The sequence below is a fragment of the Mauremys reevesii genome, linkage group 18 (assembly GCF_016161935.1).
Source record: "Mauremys reevesii isolate NIE-2019 linkage group 18, ASM1616193v1, whole genome shotgun sequence".
Classification (NCBI taxonomy): Eukaryota; Metazoa; Chordata; order Testudines; family Geoemydidae; genus Mauremys; species Mauremys reevesii.
The window spans coordinates 20,332,030-20,353,581 of record NC_052640.1 but is presented as its reverse complement, the minus strand read 5'-3'; the positions used below and the strand labels follow the sequence as shown (position 1 = coordinate 20,353,581).

Here is a 21,552-nt window from a genome sequence, read left to right as displayed (position 1 = left end):
TGGGCCAAAAGAAATATGATGCGGTTCAACAAGGACAAGTGCAGAGTCCTGCACTTAGGACGGAAGAATCCCATGCACTGCTACAGACTAGGGACCAAATGGCTGGGCAGCAGTTCTGCAGAAAAGGACCTAGGGGTTACGGTGGACGAAAAGCTGAATATGAGTCAACAGTGTGCCCTTGTTGCCAAGAAGGCTAATGGCATTTTGGGTTGTATAAGTAGGGGCATTTCCAGCAGATGGAGGGATGTGATCATTCCCCTCTATTCAGCATTGGTGAGGCCTCATCTGGAGTACTGTGTCCAGTTTTGGGCCCCACACTACAAGAAAGATGTGGATAAATTGGAGACAGTCCAGCGGAGGGCAACAAAAATGATTAGGGGGCTGGAGCACATGACTTATGAGGAGAGGCTGAGGGAACTGGGATTGTTTAGCCTGCAGAAGAGAAGAATGAGGGGGGATTTGATAGCTGCTTTCAACTACCTGAAAGGGGGTTCCAAAGAGGATGGATCTAGACTCTTCTCAGTGGTAGAAGATGACAGAACAAGGAGTAATGGTCTCAAGTTGCAGAGGGGGAGGTTTAGGTTGGACATTAGGAAAAACTTTTTCATTAGTAGGGTGGTGAAGAACTGGAATGGGTTACCTAGGGAGGTGGTGGAATCTCCTTCCTTAGAGGTTTTTAAGGTCAGGCTTGACAAAGCCCTGGCTGGGATGATTTAGCTGGGTTTGGTCCTGCTTTGAGCAGGGGGTTGGACTAGATGACCTCCTGAGGTCCCTTCCAACCCTGAGATTCTATGATTCTAAGTCCAGAGCCCCCTCAGCTCCCCCTGATTTCAGACTGAAGTCTGTGGCAGTTGACGGGGTTCAGCATGACAAGTGGGTGAAATTTTTCACTCACGTAGCTTAATCACTGAAAAATGCTGTTTCAATCTACCTGAAACTATTCATTAATTTGACCCAATTAGTTTTGGTTGGAGAAAACTTTTTCCAGGCCAGCAAATAGAGTGTGTGTGTGTGTGTCCATTCTCCCCTCCCCACTTTGGAGGACAGAGGTTTGAATCCCCACTCTGGAGCAGGGACTTGAACCCAATTGTCCCTCCTCCCAGGTGAGCATCCTAACCCCCAGGTGACTGGTTGTTCTGGGGTGGGCTGCTCTCTCTCTGCCTGGTTCAGAGGAGAGATTTGAATCCACATCTCCTACCTCTCAGGTAAGTGCTTTAATCACCAGGCTATAGTCATGCTCACTCGCTCTGGCCTACTGAACAGTTAAGTATTTATACAAAGCGGAACAGTTTCAACAGGAGAGATTGAGAGCAATGCACCCCAGACTAGCCTGTAGCCTTCTCACTGGGGAGCGGGGAAGCTCTGAGTTCAAGTCCCTGCTCTGGAGTGAGGATTAAACCTGGGTCACAGGCCATGTCACTGTGTCTTCTCTGCTATTGTTACGCTAGCGAGATGAAAGCATCCTCAATTACACCTTAATTTGGGGTGTAGACATACCTGAAATGTGTAGTTAGAGGACTGGATTTTCCCCAGTCCCTTGTTTGCCTCCCCTGAGGACAATGTGTGTGCAATGATGGGCACTTAAAATATCTGAGATTCACGTTCTCTCCTCATAAAATAGGGGGTGGGATTTTCAAAGGAGAGCTTATGGGAGTTAGGCATGTCCTGCTCCTATTGACCTTCATGCCTAGCTCCCTTATGCTTCTTTGAAAATCCCAGGTTAAATATGCAGCTGAGGGCAAAGCCTCACAAGCCTGTACAGGGAGCAAGCTCAGCACTTTGGTGCTACAGGGAAGCAGCTCTTCCCTTTAAAGCCATGACAGACTGAGTTTAAAATCTACAACGGGAGGAGGATGGGATCAGAGGGCTGCAGTGCCAGCCAAGTCGGCACCTTGATCCTACATGGTAGGAACTGTCACTGGTAATATCCTGCAGGGAGACAGGAAGCTTCTGCTCAGAATCCAGGAGAGCGTTATGAAGATTTTGGGTATCTTGCACCTTACAAGAGAAGGTGTTCTCAGCCAAATGGAGCGGTTGGTATCAGCTAGGATGGTTCTGAGGGACAGGAGGGTGAGAGATAGAGACACTAAAATCATCCTACAACTTCAGAAAAGTATGGACATGGGAAGTGCAGCACAAAATGTCCCTGTGAGAGCTGAGGATGCCCCAGACAGGTACTCCGAGATTCTGGTGAGTTTACATCTGGACTAAGGACTTGCAGCTGCATCCTTTGGAAGGGAACTGGCACTTCCTGAGCTGCAAATGTCTAATGTATCTGTGTTTGGGTTCTGGGGTGGCGTCAGGCTCTTATACTTACCGTAATCTTATCCAAGAGAAATCTAATGAACCGAGAATTGAGCAGTAAGGATCAGCTATACAAGGAATGAAAAACAAACCCAGACCATGTAAGTGTGAGCTGCGCCGATGGTGCCTCTTGAACCCGTGTCCTGTTATTGTTAGTGTGGAACACAGAGGCCTGAGCCAATGAAAATAAGGAAGGCATCCTGAGAGAGACAGATTTTTATCTTTTGAGATTTGTCGTGACCTTTCCTAGACTATAATAAATAAAACTGACTAGGGAATTGGCAAGTGCCCTATAACATGTAGTCCTGGTGGCAGGACTTGGCAGAATGTTCTGCTTAGCAATGTATTCTGTTTAGCTTTAAATGCCTATTTCAGAGGCATGTTAAAGGACTGAGCTGTGGTAGGTGCTGAAGCTGCCTTCTGTAGGACAGAGGCACTGCATTTAGTGCGTGCATGTGTCTGTTGCTTCTGATCCTGGATGGAGAAGGTTGCTTAGGCTCTATGCTGATTCTGCCTTTAAAACTGAGCCAGAAACAAAAACTAATGAACAAACCAATAGTTTTCCCAGTGGTCTGAAAGCTGGTGGGGAGGAGACCCTCCAGCCCCTGTGGCTGAGTCCAGTCCTCAAAATTATTGAAAGTCGCAGGTGCTCAGCAGCTCTGAGGATTAAACAAAACTCCACCATTATTGTTTCCTGCCTTCATTCCTTCCAAACAGCCCTTCCCTTGCTGCACAATGGACACCAGTGATATTAAATCACTCAGTCATTTGGAAAACTTGGCTCATAGCAAGCAGCACGAATTGTAGCTTTGAGACTTGCTAGCTTTTGGATGAATTCCTGCCACATCCCATCTTATGTTAAATATTGGCATAAGTAAGAGTGTGCCTAATCTGTCTGGTCCTAGACATGGCGGCTGGGGTTCTGATACATATGGATCTTTATAAAGAGGGCTGGGAATCATATAATGAAATAGTGGAGCAGTTTCTTGATGCTAATTGTGTATTATCCCTTTTGAGCCATAAATGACCTTGTGGACTGTTGTGTGTACTTACAGTACCACTAAAGCCAAAGAAGGAGAGTTATATGGCAATTGCAGCTAACTCATGAAGACATTTGTCTCCAATACCACTGTTCCAGTGAAAAGATTTCTGGTCCCATCCACAGAATAAGCAATTTGTAAAGTCAGTAGATGTTTCTGGCAGAATTGAAAAGTTTGAACCAGCATTGTGAATCAGGAGCAAACTTGGATGATGCTCTGGGTCACTTGGGTGTGCCCACAAACATGAATCCAGACAGAAATGCTTGCCATTGGAGATTTGATCTTGTGTTTTCCTGAAGTGTGGATTTGCTGTGTCAATGGAAACTGCAACAGAAGAAATGGAAGAGAAACTGGTCAACTTTTTAGCTACATACAGAAGTGCTCCACACAGCAGCACTGTCTAAGCACCATCTGTCTTATTTTTTGGGTGAACACTTCATTCTTGAATGGATTGCCTCAAACCAAAGATCCGTTTGTAAGAAACAAGTAAAACAAGCTGCCAGTTGGCCACATAGCATCCTATGGAAATTGTACACGGCCACTGTGGACAGGAGACTTTCATGGAGTCCAAAAATGGTCACAGTTAAGTTCCATGCTACACACAGTAAGTCATGTTGACCAAGCCCTATGCAGACACACAGATCAGTTTGAATGGCGGAGCCACTACCTACTCCAGCAGTGCCCAACCTACAGCCTGCGGGCTGTATATGGCCCACCTGAGCATTTCATAAGGCTTCACCATAATATACTAATGGACGAGTCATTAGCATTTTGTCATGTTTACATCACTTTAGTTTACACAAGTGTGTAAATAGACTGTCTATGTACAGTGTTGTCTATCTAAATACATATGAAACAAGCTGAACTTAAAATATAAATCAATAGAGGTCACTTTAAATCTTATTAAAATATGTAGACTCTGTTTGGCCCACACAAGGTTGTGCTTAGGTTTATGTGGCCCTCTAGTGAAATAAGATTGGTCACCACTGACCTGTTCTAACCAAACTGTTGTTATAGAGACTCCTTTTTTAACCATCTGCAGGACTGGGTGTGGAGTTATAAGTGAGACATCCGGTGCCTTTTACTGACTCTCCCTTGTGTCGGGAAGGGGAGCAACAACTAATGACACATTCCTGAACTGCCACCAATTGCTATTCTCTTGACACTGCAGCAAGAGCAGATGATCCTTGGGAAGAGACGTGCTGCTTTCACGTTAAATCAGCAGGGCTCCTTAGCCACCCAACCCAGAGAAGGTGCATCTAGGTAGACCCTACAGTGAGGCTCTGGGGGGCAATATGTTCGGAGAACAAGCATTACTGTGGGCAAGTAACCCCCACACACCTCTTTGAGTACAATAGCCTGGAACATGTTGGAAAACTCCTCTGTATTTTGGGAAGCTGAAGACCTCATTGTGATGGGTAATCAAACGATGCTGCATTGGCTGTGAAACTACAGACACCGGTATGTTAACAAGTAAGTTCAGATGTTCGGCTGCATCCACATATGTCTATACAGCCCACTCCTCACCCAAGTTCAGCCCTAGCACAAATGACCTCCCTTTCCAGTGATGATAATGAGAGTGTAACCCCAGAGCTGAACTGGGATCTTCATGTCCAGCTTTATACCTAGGGGCCTAGTGCTAAAGGTGCTGAGCATCTCCTGTAAGGTGCCCTCAGCATCAGAGACTGATTTTGATGGGAGATGAGGGTGTTTCATGCCTGCCAGAGGGGTGCTCACATCTTGCAGCAACACACTCTTGGCTCCTTCATTACTAAGGTGCTTATCATTTGGGATTGGCACAATACTGTAGGTATTCCCTGCCTTTCTCTAAATCCCTTCTGAAGACATTAACAGAAGGGGGGAGGGGGAGAACATCAACCCCTCCCAGAGACCCTTCTACCCTCCTTTACTTCCAACAGAAGACCATGCTAAAGGTTGCATAAAAAAATTCTCTTCTCCCATCACTAATAACTCAACACCATAAACAAAATCTAAGGCCAGCTGCTTGTCCTACAGCTGTGTCTTTATGAATTCATCAGACCCAACATCTTGATTTCCTTCCAGAGGAAATACATAGTCATATCTCTCATTTGCACTAAAACCTTTCAAGCTGCAGAACTAACCAATGCAGCATACGTGTGTGTAATCAAAAGCCAGGGTCTTGTGTTCTTTAAATCTGCCCCAACTCTGTGGGCAGCAGTTGTCTAAAAGGCAGTTTTCAGCTGGCTGCTGTCTCTTAACACCTGCTCCCCAAGGAGTTTCCTTTCCATACTGATTCCTGTGTTTTAAAATAATGTCAAAACTTAGCACTTTCCACAAAACGAGATCCAGACAGCATAGCCTGTGTTATCAGAGATCCCCAGGATGATTGCACCTCCCATGATATTAATGCTGCATGGCCTTCTTGATGATCATCAGAAACAATCTCACAGTAAGATTTCACTGTACCACTCAAGTGTGAGATGCCATGTCTGCATGTTGATATCGCCTTCTGTTTCATTTCCCCCCATGGGGATCTTCAATTCACCTTTCACTCTGGAAAATGGTGTATTCAGCATGGAACCCTTGCAATGTCAGATTAACTTTCTCTTCCCTTCAAACCCTGGGTCAAGCTGCTCTGGCTTTTGGGCCTGCAGGTCTGTAAAACGCAGAGAGCTCAGAACCAGTGAGGCTAAATGTTGAGGGCCTGGATCTCATTTACATTAAGGCCTTTTTATGAATCAGGCCCTGATAGAAGTGCTACTCTGCCCTCAGTACAGCCATGTTCTGCCTGTCTAAGAATGGAGATCCCTAGGTGTTTAGCAATGCATTTGTTGTTTTTCCATTTGGTCCAGTGCTCTGTGTGTCAGATATCTCAGTGTTAAACTGTGTGTCCCTGTTTTTCTTCCTGAATAGACACAGCTGCTGACATCACCTTCAAGATGAGGAAACAGGTTCCTGTGCATCTTTCAAGATCCACAGCCTTTGACTTCCCCTTGCTTCTACGCATCCTAAGGTAGATAGAAGCTGCCTTATGTAGTTCTTTGCTGATTTTTGGTCAGTGCTGCAGTTAGGGATGCAATGGCTTTCCAGCAGGTCAAACCTGACTTCCCCCCCCCCACCCCATTCCCCACCTGGATATTTGCACAAGGAAAATGAACACAGGACATAGCCTCAACACAATCAAACAACATAGAGCTGGGACATACAGCTCTGTGCTATGAACATACCATGGCAGGGAGCTCTCTGCTATGTCTTTATGCCTCTCAAAGACTTCATACTAGTGAAAACTGTCCAGTAACTCAGACTCACCCATGAACCCCATTCCCCTTGTTGGGACCTGTGTGTCAGCCCAAGCCATGAACTCCCTCCCCAGGCTTTTGGGTTTTTCAGATCCTTGATGTGACGCCAATGTTGTATTTGGCAGAGCATTTATCACTGGCTAGCGTTTGCTTGTTCTTCTCTGGTGCTCAGTGAGAAGATGGGCATGCCATCTGTGTCTCCCAAAATAGATTGCCTCAAACGGGATGGTGAGAGAGGAGTGCCCCATGTGTCATAAGGAAGCTTTTGTTATGAAGATCTAACACTGCAGTCCCAGGCTCTGCCAGCTGTGGAGAGGAACAGATGGAGAAGGAATATAAAAATAGATCTAAGCAGGCTCACTCAGCTACTTTTCCTCGCTTGCTCAAAGTGGAATCTCAGAGGTTCTCTGCTTAAATGAGCAAAGTGGAGAGCTGGGTGGTGTGCAGCTCGCTATCTGAAGCACATTCAGCCCTTGTTGAACTCAGGGACGCCATCTCTATAAAGGCCTGTCCACACCACAGCTGACACATTGAACAATCCTGTTTGCTCACAGCTGCTGTGAGCACATTCCAGCTCAGCTTCCCCGGTGCAGCATGGACAGCTGTGGTGGTTTTCCCCCAGAGACTCCATTACTAAACTGTGCTATATCCTACCTGTGTGGCAGTGGGGTTAGACTGCAGCATGGATCTCAGAATGATAACTTAATGCACAACAGTTAGGAAAACAGTGTTAGTTCCCTACTAAAGACCGTTGATGCTAGTGTGCTTTCAGCCACAACATGGGCACAGTTTTAGACAGTTAAATTAGAATCAGTGTTCATTATTTAAACATATCTGGGAAAAGCAGTGGGGACTGGTGAAAATGTTCACAAATCCTCAATGTTTCTTGAGTTTTAGCACAAGCTGTTCTTCAAAAACTTAATTGCAGAAAGTGCAGTAATTTGTTGTTCTCAAGTTTAAAGAGTTTGTCATCTAATCAAGGAACAGAAATAATAGTACATGAATAAAGATTAGCAAATGGAGTTAGTGAGCTGAAAATTGTTCCTCCAAATGATCTGGGGAATATTTACAAATAACTACTGTGTTCTTGGAGCTTAGGATCTGTTCATGAACAGAAACAAGGGCTAAAGCCTACATTTTCAAAAGTGACTACTCGTTTCAGGTTCCTGGATTTTTGAGGGCCCAGAGCCACACACCCTCTGGAAATCAGGCCCTTTTGAGATTTCTCAGGTAGGGCACTCAAAATCATTAGTCAGTTTTGAAAATCTAGCCCTTAATTCACAGTAACTAATCCACCCTTCTAATAATAGTGACTTTCGACCTTTCTCCTTGGGATCCCAGTAAGGTCTCAGATAGTAGAAAAGTGTCAGCAAAGGAAGGGGTCACTATGAAAACATCTGGGAAAGGAAAGTGATGTAATAGACGCCACAGACCATGTGTAGCTATCCTGGAGAAAAAAAATGTCATTGGTCTATGCTGGCCTTGTCACGTGGCCACCAAATACAGACTTAAAGTAGCCAAGAACAAGCATGTTCTTTAAGAGTAATAGGGAGGGGTACTTTCACTTTCTCTTATCTCCCCCTATTCCCTCTCTGAGGGTATTAACAAGGGTGAAAGCAGAAAGAGGTGATGGAGATTGGCAGCAGCAGCGTTTGGAAGATGAGATGACACCGTGGCCCAGAAAGCGTATGTCTAGGTAGAACAGTGTCCCCTGCTTCTAGCTTGGCATCCACACTCTATCATCTCCCGTTAACTGAATAAGGATCAGATGGACATTTCCTGACTGTATTTTCATAATGCGTTAATTTGATACATTCTGAGCATCTTCCTGTAGCAAATGTTCCTGAAGGTAATTGAATGTGAAGGCAGGGAGGGGATGGTAGGGAAAGTAGAGAGCTGGGCAGATCTGCATAAAGGAGAGAGGGGGATAGAGAACTAAATTTTGGCATAAATTAGTGGAGAGGTGTGTGTTGTCCCCTTATACCAGATCTTGACAGTGGGTGCTGTCACTCTTTTTTCTGTCCTTTTTCTCTCTTGTTTTTTCTGTTTTCTTCTTCTTTACATTGTGTTTTGCCGCCTTTTGTCCTCTTCCCTCTCCCCATTCTCCCACTTCCCAGAAAGCTTCATGCTATGGGAGATGAGGGTGTCTGTGGAAGTTGCCCAAGGCTGGGCTGAGCAGAGGAGAGAAGCTTGAGCTAGCTGGGTGCTGCTGGAGCCTGCACACCTGGACATGTGAGCTGACTCCACAGCTGCTTTTCTTAAGGATCATAGTGGGAGCAGAGTGGGAAGATGCATGGTTTTACCTGCAGATTCAGCAGCATGTTTGCAGTGAGTGAGCATGCGTATGTAGGGCAGGATCAGGGAGCCTGCAACTTCCCCTCCCATGCTGTTCCAGTCTACTCCCAGTGGAGAGTGGAGAGAGAAGACCTGAATGGAGAGAAATGGGGTCACAGACGGACCTGAACGGAAAGCAGAGAGAATGAGAACAGGGAGCACAGACATGGAGGATGTCATCTTTGAGTCAGGCTGGTCTGGGTACGTTTCTACTTGTTTGGTGCTCCTCTTGGTGCTTTGAGCTTCCTAATTCATCCCAGCTGAGGTCAAATGTCAAGGTTTGACTTGGTCACCACCGTTTGCTTTGTACTAGAATGGCGCCTTCCGTCCAAAGAGCTCAGTGTGTTTCACAGATAGCAACTAAGCCTTGCTGATGCTCCCAGGAGAGAGAACTACCCCCCGTTGTGGCAGAGATGGACATAGAACCCAGAGTGCCTGATTCTCACTCTTGTGCTTTAAGCACAGCAATGATAGTTGTGTTCCTGTTAACTCTTTAATGTACAAGGTCTGATAGTCCCCAACATCCCACCCACATTCTCTGTATTCACAGGTCTGCTCTCCTGTCCATTCCACTTCCTTGTCACCTTCCCCTCTGCCCCCAATCTTTCTTGCATTCCACCCTGAAGAGCTTCTCCTCTGACACTTTTTATAGCTTGTCAGTCGCTGCTTACAAGTTCCTTTTTTACATGCCCACCGCCATGCCCTCTCCTCTCCACAGCATCATTCTCACTTGCTCCTTCAGGATTTTTTGCCAGTTGTCATCTCTGCCTTCCATTCCAGCTGCTCAAACCACAGCTGTGCCTGTCCTGTCAGCACATGACAGCATCAATGGAACCTTGTTTGAAAATTTGATCCTGAACATGAATGATCAGGAACACGAGACAAGAATGAGACTTACTCCCATGAGGCCTCTAGGTGCTACCACAATATAAATGTTTAATTCATTTTCCTTCTTACACACCCAGTTGGGTTTAACCTGTGAAGAATCCATAGGCCACACACAAACACGCCCCAGATCATACTTGTATAGACTAAGACACAGACACTAGTGCACAAAATCCAGCCCAAGTAGAGTTTGTGTATTTAAAACCCCCAAGGCTTCTTTTTTCAGAGGAACATGAATTATGGTAAAAAAGTTGGTCATGGGGGGGACCTGAGACAGAGGGAGATCAGCTCATCACTCCTGTGCAGGTTACTCTGTTCCTCTGTTTAATGCCTTATTTCTGAACAGTTTAAAACCACCGTTAGCTCCTTTCTCTGAAGCCTCCAGTACACCATGTGGTGCCGGAGTCAGAATGCCAGACTAGAGAACTATGCATCTGTTCAGCGAGGGCAAATTCTATGTCCTTTTGGCAGGGCTCCTTCAGATAGAAATGTCTTGTAGGATTTCACAAAAGGTCAGGAGTGGTGTTAGTGGAACATTCCCTCTGACCAACGCCTGCCACCAGGAACCCTCCACCCCAGACCCTCCTGGGCTCAGCCTGCTTCTCTCTGAGTCCTGAAGGAGGAGAACTACTGGTCTGCACAAAGCTGCATTCCCCTGGTCCTGACTCTTATTTTAAGTTATCTTCAGGAATCTTTTCCTTATGTAAACAGAGCCATGAAACAGACTCTTAACTTGCTAGAAGGTGCTCTCATTTGGATACTTACCAATCATCCTTCCATCTGCAGCAGTGAGTCTGCCACTGCTTTGATGTGCCTGTTTGATGTGCATTGTCAGGAACAGCGGAAAAGAGCTGTCTGAACCTGCCCTGGCTTTTCCTGCGGGGGATTTTCAAAAATCCCTACGTGATTTAGGAGCACAAATCCCATTGACATAGGCACATTTGAAAACCTAATGCCCCCACTTTGCTCTGAACATCGGGCCCTTTGAGATTCCTAGCCAGTCATTGTGGCCTCACTTGTCTGAGTTTAACTGAAAATTTAGAAAATGTTCCCTCTAATTCAACTGGTCAGCCTCTCCCGGTGGCACTTACAATATCCTAAGGGGTGAGCTGTTCTCCCCCATTGTCTTTGGAAGGCCAGTGCATCCTTTCTCCCAAAGAGGAAGGTGGCAAGGTAAACATGCAGCTACCTCAATGAGAGCTTCCCCCTTAATTCTGGTCTCAGTCGTGGGCAGTTTTTCCAGATCTTTCTCTGGCAAGGCAGGACTCTGGGGCATGATCAGTGAGAAGTTTCCAATCTCTCCTTTAACACATTCAAATCTCTCTCACTTAGGCTGGGCCTCTGCAGTCTAAGTAGGTCTGAGATCAAAAGGGCCTTCGCCACAGCTTCCTGACACCTGCTGTGACTCTGCTCACTTACCTTGCAGCTCATAAAGGTGCCATTTTCTTCACCTCAGTACAGTTGCTAACATGTCACAACATGCACAGGTTGTGCTATTTTTACCTGGAGGCTCAAGAGACCCAAAGGGCTGATTATTAAATAGGGTAAATCCCTAATAGGTCTGGCACTGGATGGTTTTCAGGGCCTTTCCCCATCTTTTGTCATGGACTGGACAATAAGGTGTCACTGCAGGACAGTCCGATACATAAATAGAAAACGCCAGATTCCAGTCCTGTAAATGGGTCTGAGAAAAATGCCCTGGGTTCTTTCATGTGGCCGATTGTTGCTGAACTAATAAAGAGAGGAAGTCTTTACTGGTTAATCCAAGCTGTGTGTGTAAGAAGGGAAGGAAATGTATTAACCACTTATATTGTGGTAGTACCTCAAGGCCTCAACAGTCTCGGTTCCCATAGTGCCAGGTGTGGCATAAACACACAGTAAAAGAGCTTACAGTATAGAGACCAGACACGGTCGCTGAGATAGACAAGCAGCAGGAGGGATGCAGGAGTACAAGTAACAAGTGCTGGGATGGGTACAGTTCATACCCAGTCAGAAGCAGTAATTCGCTGTATGCATTACGGAAGGTGTGAGCTCTGAGGAGGGACTTGGGGGAAGATAAGGTGGAGGCTTTGTGGATTTTGACTGGGAATGTGGGAGCAGCCAAAGAAGTGATTTGAAGCTGGCAGAGCAAAGGCAGGCGTTAGCCTTGTGGTGGGATGGGAAGATAGGGCAGGGCTAAACTGTGGACGGCACTGAAAGTCTGGACAAGAAGTTTGTGTTTGATGCACTAGAAGAAAGGGAGCCAATGAAGGGACGTAGGGTAGGGTTATCAAAAGGGCTCATCCTTGGCCTAACTCGAGTCCCACTGACGTCCATAGTAAAACATGCGTTGATTTCAATGGGAGCAGAGTTAGGCCAACAGTGAGCACTTTTGAAAATCCCACCTTTAAAGAACTTGTACATCCATCACTGACCGCTCCCCTGAATTGCTCTGCCAGGAGGATTTCATGGGCTTCTAATGCGTCAGAAACCTAACACTGAGTGGCTCTGACATCCTGAGGATGTATGAGCTGCAGCTTTGACAAATGGAGAGATCCTGTAGAAAGGCCATGTGGGTATATTTATCATTGGATTTAAAAAAAAAATGTCCCTCACCCCCAAGGCTGAATACTACATAAATAGTCAATGTGTTTGATGCAATCAGTAAACTGTGTGCAACACTATATTCATGTACATGGTGCTGACAGTTGTGATGAATTACACTGCCACGTGATACACAACATTTACAGGCACCTTTGATTTCCTCCCCTAGGCACTGACCTCTATTCCATCTCCCCTGGAATTTATTCTAGCATTCCAAAACTCTCTGACCAGATTCAAACAGATGCTATTTTAAAATGAATTAAAGGGTTCTTTCTTTCTCTCCCAGCAGTGAATTTCTACCCCCATCTCTACTTCTCTCCCTTATCTAAAGCATTGCACAGCGCTGCGGTGCAGGATGGGTCTTTCAGTCTTGGTCCACTAATTCAAAGTCTGATATCTTGTGATTCATCAGGGGTAGAAATGTGCTTTTTATACCCTTAGTCAGGAATTCACCCCTTTCAATGATCTAAGACTTTTTTGCTTCAAGCCTCAGTAGGGCACAACATTTCTAATTCAAAACTGAAGTATCATGCAAATAAAACTATTCTGTATAGTTTTTTGAGATTACTGTACTACCATAGAGGGCTTGTTTATACTGGAAAATTCAATTGTGTTAGAAAGCAGTCTTGAGGAACTCTGATAACATGTTAAACACTCAGAATAGACTAAGACAATAGGGTTAACCATGACCAGCTGACATGATGTTAAATATGAGTTTCTGTCTAAACTGAGGACTAAATCATATTTCACCTTATTTTAGTTGCCAAAGTTCCTCATGATCAACATGATGTAATTTTCTAGTATTGACCAGCCCTTTGTTATGAAAAATATTCTACAGAAGACTAGAAAATGTGGGCCTACATCAAAACATGAAGGGGGTGAATGAACACTGCAAATAGGATGGCTGGATTATAATCGTTATAATTTTTTTCCCAAGGCCTGTATCTGGATGTACAGTAATGAAGCGAGCCGAACAGTGATGGAGAGGAAAAATAGTACCGTGTATAAGAACTGAGGCTGGGTATGAGCTGAGCTGCAGAGCACTGCGAGATGCATTCTGGCATCCCCGAACACCACCACCACCAACGTTGCTGATTTGCTGTCTTAGGAATTGTTGCTTGTGGGCAGCGGCTATTCAGTGTAAAACATGTTGGCTGTCCCAAAGCTGGATTCCCAGACACAGCCAGCTACAGGATCATCTGTAAATGATAATCCATTAGCCTCTCTCTCCACTACTATCCCTGCACTGGGAGCTGCCAATAGTAAACTGTTTCCCTTGCCACTGGTTTCTGCTAATTCATTAACTTCCCATGCTCACCCGTTAGATGCACGTTTGTTAACTTTTACCCATCACATCCCACTCTCTGGGGGAACCATGTGATCCCTTGCCTGTCAGGGCCATGAAAAATTCCATCTGGAGTGAGTCCAGCAGCAGAGACCAGCAGCTCTGTCCTCTTGGGACATTCCAGCCTCTTGGTCCTCCTGGCAGAAGCTGTGTGTGTGCATGTGTCTGCTTCTCCACCCCCACCCTCTGGCTCTGAGCATCAGCTGGTGCTCTGCCAGTGAAGTGATGTGTTGGGGTGAGGTGGGAGAACTGGGCTTGTGTGTAGAGGGGTTGTTTTTGTCCTTCAATGACTGTCTAATTATGTCAGAAGAAGGCTCCCCTCCACCCCTGCCTCTGAGCCCAGGCTGGCTTCATGGGAGCATGAGGAAGATGATTTATGTTACTCAGTGGCTGGAGCTGAGCTGATGCTGCTAGTTCTCATTATGCTGGGGCCAGGAAGAGTTTAATTTAATGTCAATGTGTTTGTGGGTGGAGACATGGTCAACTGTCAGTTCCCTAATGTGGAAGGCAGGATAGGAAAGTGTGGCGAAGTGGACAGACCCACTTATGAGTTTAAGTGGCTTTGTCTGAATGATCTCCTCTTCTGACACCAGCTGCATCATTGTCATTTGGTGCAGGGGCAAAGAGAATTCCACAAACAAGGAATGATCTGTCAAGCCCAGCTTCAGGGTCAGGGAAGCCAGCCAGGAATGTTCTCTCTCACACCACCCAGGGGGACAGTGTGGTTTCACAGGGAAAATAAAGGTGACCATTACCCCAATTTAAAAGTCATTGCCCTGAGTCAGGGTCATTTTCCAAGATTCTGTGCAATTGAGGCGGCAGTTCTGGAATATAGTTTCCAATCCTGATGGGAGGGATAGGGCGAGACCTTGAAATAATGCAGTGTTAGCAAATGGCCATCTGAAAAGATAGAGCAGCAGGAAATGTTCTTCCATAGGCTTCGAGCCAACTAGTATTATTCATAAGATTTTATACATACATGAGAAATAACATAAATGTGACCTACTTAGTCAGACAGCTTGGCATCGAATGACCAGAGTATCGCCTCTTAAGGCACGAGCACAAGACATTGCATAGTGTGAGAAGTCACCTGTGCACCTTGAGATACAAGATCACCCAGCTGGTTGTCTATAGGCAGAGGATCTTCCCCAAGGGGAAGGGGTGGCAGTGCCTGTTGGATGCTGGGCTTTCTTTGCCTGTGACTAGGGCTGTCTCTTTCCAGTACGATTGATGTCTTAACAGCTCTTGAGGGAGGGAGGAAGGACATGTTCAACCTAATGGGATAATGGAATAATATGCAGAGCATTTCAGCATTGAGACAGGCCAGCTGGTGGCTACAACCATAAATAACCAAAGGAAAACAAAGTTATATGTCTCAGGAAGCAGCGTGCGTGTGTGTGTGTGTGTGTGTGTGATTTGTATATAAAGAACAAAACCCATTCTATTCAGCCATATCAGGGATGTCAAACTCATTCTGTGGAGAAGACCAAATTCCATCTTTAATGATGATCTCAGCTGCAGGCTATAAATTTAGGGCTATATTCCCCTCTGGACCCACAGCAGAATTCCCACTGATGGCAATGGGAAGTCTGCACAAAGATCAAGGGTAGAATCTAGTTAGCAACTAAACCTTTAGTTATTATCATCCTTAATCATTTATTCAGAACCTTACTGGCACCTTAAGTATCATTCGAAAATAGCCCTGGGCCTAAAGAGGAGGATCTCTGGCTTGTGTTTCTCTCTGTCCCCATTCTCTTTTCTGTGCTTCTATTTCCCTTCATCTTTTTGTGTCTCCTCTTTTTTTCCCTCTGCAGCTAGTTCCAGTTCCTGTCCCCATAGGCCTCCTTCCAAAAATGAAGCAATTAATGCTGGCATTTGAAAGTGTCGTCATCAGCTTTTAGAGTTAGCACCCTGGTGAGATTTCTGGGTTGGGGAATTCACTCCTCCCAGTCGATTTGTTTCAGGTTGTCGACTGACTCAGGCAGACAACACTGCATTAGTTACACTTGGGTCATGTTTGGAAGGTTGTCTTTGGAACCCTGAGGGCTAGAAACTTTTCTCTTTAAATGAAAGCTGAGGTCCTGGAGGTCACATAGATACAGCTGGTGTCTGAATGCTTTATCCTCTGGGCAATATGAGTCTCTCATGGTTTTATCAGCCCAGGGCCCCATGTATAGTTCCTTCAGATAACATGCCGGCTCTTGGGTGGTGACTGTAACTGATTTTAGCTTACTGCTCTAACTGGCCAGATTCCAGTCTCAGCTGCATGGCATACATATTAAATAACTCTAAATTTACACCTCTGTAGTTGAGACCACAATCTGGAACAATGACAAGAAATTAGCGACAACACCAATGATATAAGATGCCATGTCCCAGCCCAGGACCACAGAGAGGCCAATCTCACCCTTTTCCCCTTTCCATGCTGCTTGTTGGCTATAGGCTCATTCTCCTGGGTCTCATTTCCCCCTGGTTAGCTCATGTCCTTACAAGCTGGCAGCCGTTCTCATGTGCTGGGGCATAAGCGTGGGGAGAGTCACACTTTCACAAATGGAGTTTCCTTTCCTGTTCCTCATTTACCTTTCAATTTAGCAACATGTGTGGCTTTCATTTGAAGAATCGGCTTTGGGTAAAAGGTACGTTGATGGAATTCGCTCTGTTGAAGTTATTTCTGTCACTAAGAGAGATGGAAGGAAGTCAGCATTACACACGTTTGGCCTTGGAAGGTTCTGAGAAGCCTCTAAACTTTTGGCTGAGAATTGGCCCTCTCCCTTTTATCTAAAAGCTTTTTGCTTTCCTGTTAAGTTAATTAAGCTTCTATTTTGTCTTCCTTGTACCATGTTGCCAGCCCCTAGCCTTTTCATCAGGACATGGGTTCAATAAGCATCATTTACAATGTCAAGCTTAGGTTACTACTGTTTGTTTTCAGAATTCAGTCTGTCTGTTCAATTCCACGTGTTACTGTGGAGCCAGCAATATTAGCCTTAAGAAACTGAAGGAAAACCTCACTGGGATTAGCGAACATCCCTCACATAAGAATTGCTTTTAAAAAAGCTATCACGCTCAGTGTTTCTTCCACGTCTCCTAACGTAACAGAGAAGGTATGGTCTAGTGGTAATAGCCAGAAAATTAAGAGTCAGGGCTCCTGCAGTTTTGGACGTAAACTCCATGGAGTTTGAGAGATTCATGAGAGTTGAACAGTTAAGAGTGGATGACTCTGGGGAGGTTTTTTAATCTAAGTGATTGAGAGGAGTCTGCAAAATGTTGCATCTTCCTGCAGGTCCATGCAATCTGCCATGGAGGTCTACACCTGAGAACCCATTTGTAGTACTGTGACCTTTTACTGGACACCTTACTGTATCTGAGAGGGTTGAGGGCCACTGCTGTGGCTTGGAGATATAAAGGTTCAAGGGGGACTAGTTACTGCAGTTTGACTCTGTCAGTTCCAGTTGTAGGTAGGAGTAGGAACACATTGTCCTTTGGGAGTTGAAGAGGCCCAAGATGTTTTTTTACTGATTCCTTTGGTCCCAGCTGAAGTGTCTACTCGACAGTTCTGGGTGTCAGCTGATAAAGACTCTGCTCTCCATTTCATGCTGTTCAGTGGAAGATCAGGGGCTAATGAGGTTAACATAGTCCATGATTTGATTATGGATAAGGCGTCTGATGTTGCAACTGCAACCTGGTTAGATGCTGCTGCAGTGTCATGGTAGCTCAGATGTCATGCAGAGGGTACTCAGTTCAGCATGGTGATTGAGGAGGCAGTGTTGTCATGTTGGAGACAGTTGATATTAAACGTAATCCTCCCACCCAAATCCAAGTCTAATACATGTTCAGTATGTGGGATGGAGTTAAAATAGAACTGGTGCTGGTGTAGTGCCTTAGAAATGCCTGTAGGTTAGATGTAAAGATCCCCCACAGCTCTGGAGTCTCTGCTTGAGCTGACAGTTCCTCTTCACAGAAGTAACACAGAAGCTCCCCAGAATGGTTCTCAGGCTAGCTCAAAATTCCATGGTTGCCATATACCATGGTCCAAATGGTTGCCATGGGATGTGGAGGATCTTCAGAATTCAGTGGGTCCTGCAGTTTATCTTGTTAGACCACCACACTGTATACTGACATCCAATCTGTTATACTATGATCTAATCGCAGTAATATCAAGTAACCAGGGCTTTGGAGCTGTGTTCCGGCTCCGCTCCAGCTCCAGGCAAAAACCTGCAGCTCCACTGCTCCGCGTTCCAGCTCCGCTCCAAAGCCCTGCAAGTAACAGTGAAAGTCGGCATTCTCCTTTGAGCAGTTCCATGCCATATGCCCATTGACAATCTTGCCAGCAGAGGTCTAGACTAGAGATCAAACAAGAGCTTCCCCTTTGAACTAAGCAATGAGAAAATGTCAGAAAAACTGCTGGGATTGCGGGCTACCTCTAATCTCCTTTGCAGCATCACAGGATTTGGGCCACATTTAAGAGCTTGGGGTGCCTGCAGCAGATGACTGACACCCTTTTAGAGGAAGAAATAACACAGCCAGGGATTCTGGTGCACTGCTGAGCTGGATTGAGAATGGGACTGGAGAGCACAGGAGGAAATCCCCAGACCCTTTTGTCTAATAGTTATGTAGATAGGTTTGACCCTTCATTTCAAATTACTGCTCAACAAATATATGCAGCCATATGCTTAGCACTACGCCATAGAACTGAAGAGCAGGTGAGGGCTGAGGAATCAAACTCACAATTTATATTGGCTACTAACCATCTCCAGAAAGGTCAGTAGTATACAGGATAACCCCAGGACTTGAACGTTTTGGTCTTTCTCACTCATGGAGGATGTTAAAAAGAAGCCAGCACCCATATTACTGAAAGCAGCTTTCTAAACTCTGCTCAACTGAATGTGAAATTGCAGTTAATTAAAATGGGTATTTGAGAGCCCTCTGCTGGTGGCCACATTGCTGAAAACATCAGCTTGTAAAATATTTTCCTTACGGCGTTAGCCAGCTGAAAACTGTTACTCTCTAAATATTTGGGTTAAGTACAGAAGAAAAGAACTTTATCCTGAGTGCTAAACATGTACAATGCTGCAGCAGATAAATAATTACTAGCATTCCTCATTTTCACAGCACTTTACAAACATGAGCTAATTAATTGTCATAGAACCCCTGTGGACTGTAATATTAGCCCCATTTTATTGATGGGGAAACTGAAATAGAAATTAACTTGTGACCAAACCAAGGTCACACAGCGAGTCAATGTGAGAAATGCAATTACAACTAGTTTCTGGCTCCAATCATGTGCTTAGACTGCTATCCCATGGAACCTCTCACTCTAGTTAAACAGAAGTGTTTTTCTAGATAGAGACAAGCCAATGCAGTGTACAGAAGGACCCCTCAGAAGCTAGATTGGCACAAATTGGGGCCCACTACCCACCATGAAGACTGTGGGTAGGCTTCTTACACCTGGCTAATCTGCAGGGCCTGTGGAAGAGGGGAAGATGGCTTGAAGTCACTTTTCACTTCCCAATCCAGGGGCTGGCTGGGAGTTGGTTTGGTCCTTGGCATGCTTTAGAACAGCCTACATTTTATGCCAACAGTAACGGTTTCCAAGGAGCTTCAGCCACTCCTCTTCTGATCTCCAACATGCTGGCTACTCTGGCAGGAGACCAAGTAGATGGAATAAAGCCAACTACCCGGTATGTCAGGTTTCTAATATACAGGGCTTCCCCCAACCCAAGAGTGATTGAATCTCGGGCTTTACTGTGGTCCATTATAAAGATAAGGGCTATCTGGAAAATTCTGATCTGGGTTCAGATTTTTAAACCACCATCATAAACGCAATTTTGGCCCTGCCCCAAATTGGGCCCATCTCTAAATCTGACACAAATACTTCTCACATCTGAATAAAGCAGAATTAGAAAGAGACTCATTCAACTGTATTGTATAAAAAAAATCCACAATATCAACAAGAAGCCATGTTGTAAAGGGGACAGTTTAAAACACAGCTAAAGGGAATCTTTTCACACCACAACTGCCCCACAGAAGTCCCCTAGATTGGTTTGTGAACCAAAGAGGGGCAGGAAAGAAGCTAGTTAGTGTTAGTTACACTTTGACTAATCTAATACTTTTCTCCTCCCCATGTTATTTTATAGCTGTCATATCTCTGATTTTTTCCATTGCTCATTTGCTGCCTGCCCACCATCTCTTTTTAATCATATGGGATTACTGTGATCAGAAATACTGTGTGAGGGATTCTTTTCATATCTGCATTAGAAGGCGTGGATCCTGCCAGCATATCTGCTATCAAAATCCATTTCAGTGGCACATTCCACATTGCAGCACAGTACTTTATTTTTTTTTCAGGTGAAAAGGGCAATGGCACCTTATCATAGAAAGCAGAGGTGAAGTTAAACATGAGTACGTGACCACTAGTTTCCGCTGCCCCCACATGCAGTGAAATCCCTTTGCTGATATTGATAAAAAGCACCATAACCCTTTGAAAGGTAAGAGGGAGTTGCTGGGTCACGGGTGCCAGTTGTTAGCATTCTAGTCTCTTTGGAGAGATCTTTGTGTCTTGTTTCAGGGAATGATGGTGAGAGAAATTGTTAGGAAACGTGTTTTAGGAAAAAGCAACAGAGTCTTGGGAGGAACATAGGCATTCTGGGGAGGACAGGAATGTACGTACTAATTATGCAGGAGGGAAGACAGAGATTCTACTTTATAAATACAATCCTGTCTGCTGGTTCTGACCTGCAGCCATGCTCACCCTTTGCTTATGACTTAAGTTACAGTGGAAAGATTGTTTGTTTGAATCAGTTCTTGTTTTTTTTCCCAGACTCAGCCTGACTTTTGGGTTTGCTTGGCCCTTAATTCCACTTGGTGCCTCAGGGCTCTGAGTGTCTCTCAGTTATGCTAGGGACACTATCCTAGAGCTTGTGCGGAATAATAAGCATAGCTGATGACTCCTGGCTATAGGAATCTTCTGGAAGGAGAATCTTGCAGCAAAGAATCTGGACCATTTTAATCAGACTTCAGTTTTAGCACTGGAATGCTGTCTGCCCAAACTGGGATTTCAAACTGGGGCATGCAGGTGAAGAACTGCTTGCTGTACAGATGGCATCCAGGTTGTACCCAGTTTTTTACTCTGGAACCTGGCATCACTGGGCATTTACTTCTGGACCAGTCCTGTCCCAGGCATCTCTGACATCCAACTATTTAGTAAAAAGATCATGTTGACAGAAAGGAAGTGTGTGCACCCTTTAGAATTTGTTTTGGGGGAGTTGTCAACCATTTAAAATGATCCCCTTGGTCAACTATCTCCATCTGAGCTAATTACCAGAACAACCTCCATTCATATCAGAGGATTCCATTATTTCACAGAATATTAGATGGTCCAGGTAATCCAGAACATTGGATGCAAACCTCTTTCAGAATTTTGGGGAAGTTCTGAGTCAGCATTCAGAGCTGGATTCAAGCATCATAACTCTGATCTATCTTTGTAAGGGATTGAGTCAGAATGTTCAGATTTGGATCCAGGCTCTCTCTGTATTTGATATGCCATCATCTGGGGGAACAGAAATCATATTCCTTTATTAGGTTATCTTCCTGCTGAATTTTAATATTTGGTGCTTTGGAAATTTGTTGGTCATTCTATTCCTTTATCCATACACAGTTCCAGAGAAATAGTCTGGTCTCCCTCCATCCCTATTACTACTTCTAATTCTGTCATTACCCTTAGTAGCAATGAATAGGAATGTCTACATTGCCCATGTTACAGCGCAGCTGCAGCAGTGCTGTG

At 45.0% G+C, this 21,552-nt stretch overlaps 1 long non-coding RNA gene across 1 annotated transcript; it reads right to left on the bottom strand.

The window, feature by feature from the left end:
* Positions 1–3,511: 3,511 nt before the first annotated feature.
* On the bottom strand, positions 3,512–21,313 carry LOC120386487. The gene is made up of 4 exons (XR_005589741.1): positions 21,177–21,313; positions 16,180–18,026; positions 14,863–15,046; positions 3,512–3,668 (listed from the first exon to the last, which is right to left on the bottom strand). It is a non-coding gene; the product is annotated as an uncharacterized LOC120386487 (long non-coding RNA).
* Between the last annotated feature and the right edge of the window lie 239 nt (positions 21,314–21,552).